The following is a 9,025-nucleotide window of genomic DNA, read 5'->3' as shown; positions in this document are numbered from 1 at the left end:
CCTTACCACTAAATCTAAGAACCCAAGTTGACACCAAAACTTTCAAAAAAGAATTAAAAACCTGGCTTTTTACCAGAGATTTTTCGGAAGATCTCAACTATCAACACCAACAAACTCCCAAACGGACAACTCCAAAGAAAACAAAGACATCATCCTATCAACCTACGACAGACTAACCAAACAATGAACTCTGTAACAGACAACAAAAAACTTTTCCCTATATATTCTAAACCTTTTTACCCCCATTGCGACCCAACTTTATCTTTAAATTGAATTTGTTAAAACTCTGTCATTCTCCTAATGTAAACGGTTATGATGGCAAAACCGAATATATGGTATACAAAACATGTTAAAATAAATAAAATAACCTTTGGGTTCCACTTCCCTTCCACCCCCCGCCATTAATGTAGAAAGCAGTGCTGGAGCTGCATCTAAGTGAAGTATCTAACTTGATTGGTTAAGGGTAGTAACTGCCTCAATAAGCATGCTACTCCCCACGCTTATTTGTTTACTCAGCCTGTGCAACTCGGTCATTGTTGGTTGTTGTCTGAATATAAATCACTTTTCTTCATTCCCTCTGCCGTTGAAGCAGAGAGCTACGCTGAATATGCATGGAAGTGAAGTATCAGGCTTAATTGATTCGGCGTAGTGATTGCTGTAACAAGCAAGCTACACCCATGCTAATTTGTTTACCCAGACTATGTAATTCATGCTTGTTTACCCAGACTATGTAATTCAGTCCTTGTTGGTTGTTGTCTGAATATAAATTATCTTTTCATTCTTTTCCCCCTTGCGGTTGAAGCAGAGAGCTACGCTGGATAAGCAGAGAGCTACGTTGGATATGCATTGAAAGTGAAGTATCAGGCTTATTTGGTTTGGGGTAGTAACTGCCGTAACAAGCAAGCTACTCCCCGCTTTTTTGTGAATGCAAATCCATTTTTTTTCCAGATTTCCTCATTGCCGTTGAAGCATAGAGCAATGTTGGAGTCGCATTAACCGTGTGTATGTTTATTGAATAAGGGTATTATCTCTAGGTAGTAGCATCATTCCCGCAAGCCACCCTCTCTTCGTTCACATCCTCTAGACTTTATGGATCCACAGTATTTATCCCACGCCCCTTTGAAGTCATTCACAGTTTTGGTCTTCACCAGGGCGTTCCAGGCATCCACCACCCTCTCAGTGAAGAAGTACTTCCTGACATTGGTTCTGAGTCTTCCTCCCTGGAGCTTCACGTCGTGACCCCTGGTTCTGCTGATTTTTTTTCCAACGGAAAAGGTTTGTCGTTGTCTTTGGATCATTAAAACCCTTCAAGTATCTGAAAGTCTGTATCATATCACCTCTGCTTCTCCTTTCCTCCAGGGTGTACATATTTAGATTCTAAGAAACAAAAAGGTAGGCGATCTAGAAAAGCCATTAGGACAACAAAGGAGGTAGATGCCAAGGTCTTTTTCAATTCTTTATTGAAGTGGAGACATATTTAAAATATTACAGCCAGACTCTGGCCGAGTTCACACAATGGCTGCCTCAGGGGCTAAAATCAATCACAGAGAACGCAATCTTTAATATATATAAAACTCGGGTAAAATAATTAATAATTAAATACTAATAGCACCAAAAATTCATAAGACATCATTATTAAAATACAAAAAATTAAACTTCAAAAATTTAATAGAATGGTGACATATTAAAAACCTCTGTGGTTAAAATTTGCCTATAACAGAGTTGATATTCCAATTTTTAAATATCAATGACAGTAATATTAAATGACAGTATATACCTTAAAATTTCTTAGCAAATTGAAAATTAAAATTTCAAACTTTTTTAAAAATTTTAATTAGAATCTTTAGATATGTATATTTCGTTTGGACTCAGGGTTGCTGAGCAGGCAATGGACTTGTATATCAATAAGATCTGTGCATACGTAATCCACAATGGCATTAAATCTGTAAGATTTTACAGCAACAATATATATACACTTACATTTATTTCAAAAAATGTTTTTAATAATAAAATTGTCTATTGTGATAAATAGACTGACCTTATCTCTTTTAAAAGTGAATCATAATCTTGTAGATATGATTCTTCTATTGGCTCCTAAATTCAGAAAACATATTGGTTATATAGTGCAATAAACGTTGTGTATCAAAAATAAGTAAGTGCTAATAAAGGTGTTTATTTCTAAGTAATCTAATTGTGAGTTTGTGTGAATAATGTGAATTATTGAGTGCATTGAAAACAGCTATACTGTACTCCCCCACTGAAAGATTTATCCATTCTGACAGTGAAAAGCAAATACATTGGGATACATATAGAGTGTGTGTGTAATTAGTGTTGTGTATTAAGATTCCAACATTAGAAGAATGGAGCAGTGCACTGATTCTTCAATCTCTCCTCATAAGTCATTCGATGAAGACCATCCACCTTTTTGGTCGCCCTTCTCTGGACCGCCTCCATCCTGTCCCGGTCCCTTCGGAGATACGGTCTCCAGAACTGAACACAGTACTCCAGGTGAGGCCTCACCAGGGACCTGTACAAGGGGATAATCACTTCCCTTTTCTTACTCGATATTCCTCTCTCTATGCAGCCCAGCATTCTTCTGGCTTTAGCTATTGCCTTGTCACATTGCTTCCCCCTACTTCGGATCGTTAGACACTATCACCCCAATGTCTCTCTCCTGCTCCGTGCCCATCAGCCTTTCACCCCCCCCCCCCCCCCCCATCGAATACAGTTCTTTTGGATTTCTGTACCCCATATGCATGACTCTGCACTTCTTGGCATTGAATCTCAGCTGCCATATCTTCGACCACTCCTCCAGCTTCCTTAAATCCTGTCTCATTCTTTCCACTCCTTCTGGCGAGTCCACTCTGTTGCAGATCTTAGTGTCATCTGCAAACAGACAAACCTTGCTTCTATCTCGTCCGCTATGTCGCTCACATTGATATTGAACAGGACCGGTCCCAACACCGATCCTTGTGGCACTCCGCTTAACACCGCTCTCTCTTCAGAGTAGGTTCCATTTACCATCACACATTGTTTTCTGTCTGTCAACCAGTTTGCAATCCAGGCCACCACCTTGGCACTCACTCCTAAGCTTCTCATTTTATTCACCAGTCTCCTGTGCGGGACCGTATCAAAAGCTTTGCTGAAATCCAAGTAGATGACATTGAGCGCTCTTCCTCAATCCAATTCCCTAGTCACCCAATCAAAAAGGTCAATCAGGTTTATCTGACAGGATCTTCCCCTGGTGAATCCATGCTGCCTCTGGTCCAGAAATTCTCCCGACTGTAGATAGTTCACTATTCTTTCTTTCAGCAGTGACTCCATTACTTTTCCCACCACCGAGGTGAAGCTAACCAGCCTGTAGTTTCCAGCCTCCTCTCTGTTCCCACTCTTGTGAAGGGGGACCACCACCACTCTTCTCCAATCCCTTGGCACCACTCCCGTTTCTAGGGATCTATTGAACAGGTCACACAGCGGACCCGCCAGCACATCTCTGAGCTCCCTCAGTATCCTGGGATGAACCTCATCAGGTCCCATGGCTTTGTCCACTTTCAGTTTCCCGAGCTCTTCCCATACATTCTCTACTGTAAATGGAGTTACATCTACTCCACTCCCCTCCAGTTTATTAACTAGTGACGGTCCTTCTCCAGGGTCCTTTTTAGTGAACACTGAACTGAAGTATTTGTTTAATATTTCTGCCATTTCTTCGTCTCGCTCCACACATTGATCCTTTTCACCTTTCAATTTCCCTATACCACTTGGAACTTTTCTCCTTTCTCTGATGTATCTGAAAAATGTTTTGTCACCTCTTTACCTCTTTGGCAATCCTTTCTTCCGCTTGACTTTTTGCCATCTTGATTACTTTCTTCATCTTCCTCAGTTCCACCAGATATTCTTCGTTGTGCTCCTCCCTTTGGGATCCTTTATATTTCTTGAACGCTGTTCTTTTTGCCTTTATTTTATCAGCCATCTCCTTTGAGAACCAGATTGGTCTCTGACTCCTTTGAATCTTCTTTGTCTTTGCCGATTATGCCCCTGAAGGGAGGGAAGAAGGAACGAGACAAGTTGAAGCTGATTCCAGGAAAGGTGGCTGCTGAGCAGGTGAGTGAGTCTGTACCGGAAAGTGAAACTATCGCTGAAATCTCAGCTGCAGAAGTGGCTGCACTACACATGAACCCCTAGCTTCATCAAAATGCTGTAATATCGCAGGCCTAATGTGTGCGATAAGGAAAAGAACGTGTCCATGCAAATCTGTGCTTTTCGGCATCGCAGAAGCAATTACCATATGTTATCATGGTATGTTTTGTCATCACGTACTGCGGTACGTTATCACGTGGCGTGATATTTTCTCCAGACTATAAATACTCATTTCCTGTCCCTCCTTTGAGGGTGTGTCAGGTGTTGGAGTGAGAGGTGAGAAGCTTAGCGGTCTTGGAGTTCTGATGGTAGTTTTTTGCGATTTCTGTCAGTTGTGCTGTTACCTGTTGTCATTTGTTTCCCTTTACCTTGGTCTTTTGTGATGATTATTGGAGTGAAAGAAACTGGAAGGTCCTGTCTGTCATTTTCTGTGGTGTGCAGGAGGAGTGGCAGGAGTGGGTGAGGAGTGGAGAAGGGGTGGCAGGAGCATGTGGGGAGGAGTGTGTCAGGAAAGAATGGAAGGTGAACGGCCTGGGAAGAGAAGAGTGGTGAGGATAGCAGGGGGAGGAGGAGGCAGAGGAGGGCAGGAGTGCTGGGGCAGTAGGATTAGGGACAGGGGGAGAAGTAGAGACAGGCAGGAGGGATGGGGGAAGGGGTTAGGCAGGAAAGACTGGTGGGAGGAGTACAGCAGCATAGGGTTAGACAGGGCAGACAGGAAGGGAGTTGGTAGTGCAGGGTCAGGTTGGGGGGGAGGAGGAAGGGACGGGAGAGAACAGTGGACGGAGAGTGAGGGCAGGGAGCACAGCCTCTTCGGGAGAGGAAGTGGTACTCCTTTCGGTCAGGCAGCCAGCTGTGGGGCACCAGGGGCAGAGAACAAGCTTCTGATTGCTGGGGTCCTGCAGAACTATGCCAGTCTCTTTGGTAACAGAGCAGCAAAGACATCTAAAGCAGCTAAAGGCCAAATTTGGAGGGACATTGCCCAGGCCATCACCCAGCACAGCCAGCATTCAGCGAAGCAGGGAGCAGGTTGCGCGTCGGTACAGAGACATCAAGGCCCAGCTGAAGGCAAAGGTAGCAGAGCGGTGAAAATACATGCGACATACTGGAGGAGGAGCCCCCTGTCCAACTATCGTCACAAAAATGGAACAGCAACTGATAGAAAGGCTGGGACCCGACGTGTTCGAGGGCATGGATCAGCGGCTAGACACCACACCAGCTGCTGCTGCTGGTAAGTTCATCTCAGCCATAAATGGGCAGAGAGAAACCTGTGTACACATAGGGGGTCTTTTACTAGGTGTTTTTTCCCATTACAGAAGAATAACAGAAAGCGTTTAGTAAAAAAGCCTCACACATTGCCATTAGAGGTTAACTTTGGCCTTCATTCATGAAACCTTTTTTTCCCATACATGCAGAATGGGAAAAATGCTTTACTGAATCATGCACTGATGGCAAAAAAAAAAGTTATAATGCTAGCATATGTACTTTTGTTTTTCCCTTCCCTATTTCCACAGCTCTTGAGCAGGGACGCCTAGGGATGAGCTGGGATGCTCCAGGGACCAGCAAAGGCCTTTACAGGGTGCGGAGACATAAGTTGAGCTAGAGGAGGGAGCAGCAGGAGGCAAGGGAATCACAGGGCCTGTTTATTATGCACTCTCGAGCATCCAGAAGTTCCATGGACGTAGACCTGGATCTTGAAATTTTAATGGCCTGGCAACATTCCCAGGAGCATCTCCCAACCAGCACCCCAAGCGACTCAGAGACAAGCCCAGCTATGCCGGCACTGGAGCCTCTGACTCCATCATCACCACTATCAACAATAGCTGCACCCTTGCGCCAACCACCGCCAGGCCCCACACCGGCTCCATCAGGGCCCCTGCCAGCAGCCCCCATACTGCCACCATCATCAGAAGGCATCTCATCATCCGACGCCTGGCAGTTATGGGCTGAAATACGAAACCTCCACAGAACAGCTCAGCGCCAAAACCGCAACCTCCAGCAAACCATGGTAGCCAGCACCCAAAGTGCTAACACCATCGCTGCAGCTATTAGTTATCTCACAGATGTTATGATACAAATCCTGCAGTGAATGCCAGACCTCATATCAGAATCATCAGCCACATCCATGGGATCGACACCGTGCAGCAGTCCCACAACGGCGGAAGGGTCGGCCAAGCAAAACAATGCCCCCTCCCCCCTACTCAAATGGGGAAGTCAAGGCATGGAAAGGCCTGTGTTTTCAAGGAAAGGCCAAGCGCTCATCACACAGTTGCTGTGCTGTCTAGATGGAAGAAACTGTCTCACCCTATACTGCATGGTATCATCTCTTCTCATCTCCTGCACGTGCTGGCTCCATGCTGCGAGGAGTCATCTCTTCTCATCTCCTGCCTCCAAGCTGCTCCTTGTTGTGCTGGGCCTCCTGCCTCCAAGCTGCTCTGTCTTCTGCTCCTGCGATGCTGATGGCGCTGTCTGCATTCTGACTCCTGCTGCAAACATGGTGAACCGTTTGCTCGTTCTCCTGCTCCTTACGTGTTTACTGTTTGCAGTTTGTCCTGCTGACTACATGCTGAGCTGTGCTGGTCTGGCCCTTTGCCTTTCCTCTTAAAGTGCACTCTTTGAACACACACTGTGTGTGGGGACTTCACTCACATTTTGCTGGCCTGGCCCTTTGCCTTTCTTCTTAAAGTGCACTCTTTGAACACACACTGTGTGTGGGGACTTCACTCACATTTTGCTGGCCTGGCCCTTTGCCTTTCCTCTTTGAGTGCACTCTTTCAACATGCACTTTCTGCGGTATTAACATGTACACAAATGTGTGTGATTTTTGTTGCTGTGAGTTCATAGCTATGCTATAGTATTAGGGGTGCCACTTTCTCTTTCGGGAGCCTATTTACTGAAGGATTTTTCCAGGTATTTTTACATGGCAAAAATGCTTAGTAAATATCCCCCAGTGTTATAGGTTGGAATCATCATTCTGCATTAAGGATAACATACAATACCTGTATATGTGATGATGGTGTTTGCATACATTACTGTTCCTGTGCAGTGAATTAAAATGTACATTGTTCTGTGCTATGACCTATCTTGTCTTTGCAGAATGTGATAAACAAAGCAAACTGCAGAATTTCAAGCAGTGCACTACATGTGTTTCGTAATAAAGTGCTCACTGTTTGAAAAACTTACATTTTTGGATGTTGTTTAATTGTGTGGTTTGACTATGTGTGGTAGGTATGGGTAAACATTGGATGTCAACATTACCTTGCATGCTCCAATGCCTTGACACACAAAAATGTGCATTTATGGAGCAAGCAAGACCCCAATGGCTCTGCCATTACAAGGAAAGCTCAATGCATGCTGTTTATGAAGATATCCACAGGTCAATAAGAACACCCTTACTGTGGCACTTCACTATTGGCTTTTGTTGTGTTTTGTAACTTTTTGGTTACATGACTTTTACTTACACGGCCCTTTTTGTCACCAGGCCTGTACCCTACAAAGCTACCCATGATTTACTGTGTATGTATAGCCTGTATGGTGTAATGGTTGAACGTAAAGTGTTCATGACTCAGCATTATTTTTTCACTCCACTTATGTCAGGCAGGAGTGCAAGGGTATGTAACCACATATGCTACATACGTCACATAACTTACACTGTAAACCGTCAAAGTGGTGTACTTTGTTTATGTTCTTAAGAAGGCATGTCCTGTGTGGTGAAAGGGTTGCAGGTGTGTACATTGTATAGGCAATGTTGCTAGCAAGTTTTGCAGAAATGGCATGCACAGATTATAAGATTTTATGGTTTTTACACAAGGGACTGTGTTTTGCAGTGGCTGAATTGGTTGCAAGTATGCATGCATGCAGCTGTGTGTCATGTTAATATGTTTTTACACATAGCAGCATGCATACATCCATATGCTGAAGGCATGACCAAACACTGTTCCCTGGGGGCAAACCGAAGACTGGTGTGAAGACATGAAGTGCTGTATGTAGTGACAGTATAAACACATTCCTAGCAGCATTAGCTATGACTTTGTGCAGACCTGGGAACCCTAAACTGCACACAACGAGTTCTTACCAATTGTGATATATTTCACATAAGTAAACATCCTTACTGGTCTTACGGTTCGCACACATTCTCAGATGCTGCTTTGAAAGTATGGATCATGAGTGAGCTAATACCATATGCTGGAAAATTTGCCTGGGTAATCAACAGAGGCCCTAGAAGGTTGGTAAACATGTTGGGTACCAGCATGTTCTACATAGTATGGGTGATACCCTGCTACAGTTCTAGTTTTTGTATATGTATGCAATGTGAAAGGATAGGCAAAATGTACATGTGATATTATGGCCCCAAGGCAGGAGAGTACAGGCATGCCAGGCTGTGTGGGGAAGTCTGCCTTCAGCATAGCACCAGCAGCACACCTCCTTGGCCTGTGCTCTCCGCCTCTGCAGATGATGTAGCACACACAGCAACCAGTGAATCCTCAACTCTTCACATACAGCAGCTGAGACTGTGTTCCATGATGACCAACTACACAGCGTATGAAAAGAATACATTTGCATATTGAACACGAGATGCTACCAAAGTGTGCAATAAACAGTGGCATATATCTTGGTACGTAGGTTTAGCACAGCACGTACGTTGCCACAGAAAAGATATGGTCTTTGAAATGGGCCGATAAACATCACATATTCACTTCCTTTTTTTACACTGCACAGAGGGAGTGTTAAAAAAGATGGCCTAGTGTGCCTACCTGTACGACAACTATGCGTGATATTGAATAGTTACATATGGAGAGGCTCAGTAATAGGATGTTCCACATTCCTATGGGAGGAGTGAAGGCTGCCAGGAAGTGGTAATCCCCCCCCCACCCCCACACACAAAGCCATG

The 9,025-nt window shown here is 44.3% G+C and overlaps 1 long non-coding RNA gene across 1 annotated transcript; it reads left to right on the top strand.

Moving 5' to 3' along the window:
* The first annotated feature begins 1,277 nt into the window (after positions 1 to 1,277).
* On the top strand, positions 1,278 to 7,293 carry LOC115084945. Its single transcript, XR_003854681.1, has 3 exons — positions 1,278 to 2,508; positions 3,967 to 5,365; positions 5,649 to 7,293. It is a non-coding gene; the product is annotated as an uncharacterized LOC115084945 (long non-coding RNA).
* The last annotated feature ends 1,732 nt before the right edge of the window (positions 7,294 to 9,025 follow it).

This window comes from Rhinatrema bivittatum, chromosome 2, assembly GCF_901001135.1.
Source record: "Rhinatrema bivittatum chromosome 2, aRhiBiv1.1, whole genome shotgun sequence".
Classification (NCBI taxonomy): Eukaryota; Metazoa; Chordata; class Amphibia; order Gymnophiona; family Rhinatrematidae; genus Rhinatrema; species Rhinatrema bivittatum.
Note: the sequence above shows the minus strand (reverse complement) of the source record. Positions and strands in the feature narration are given on the sequence as shown.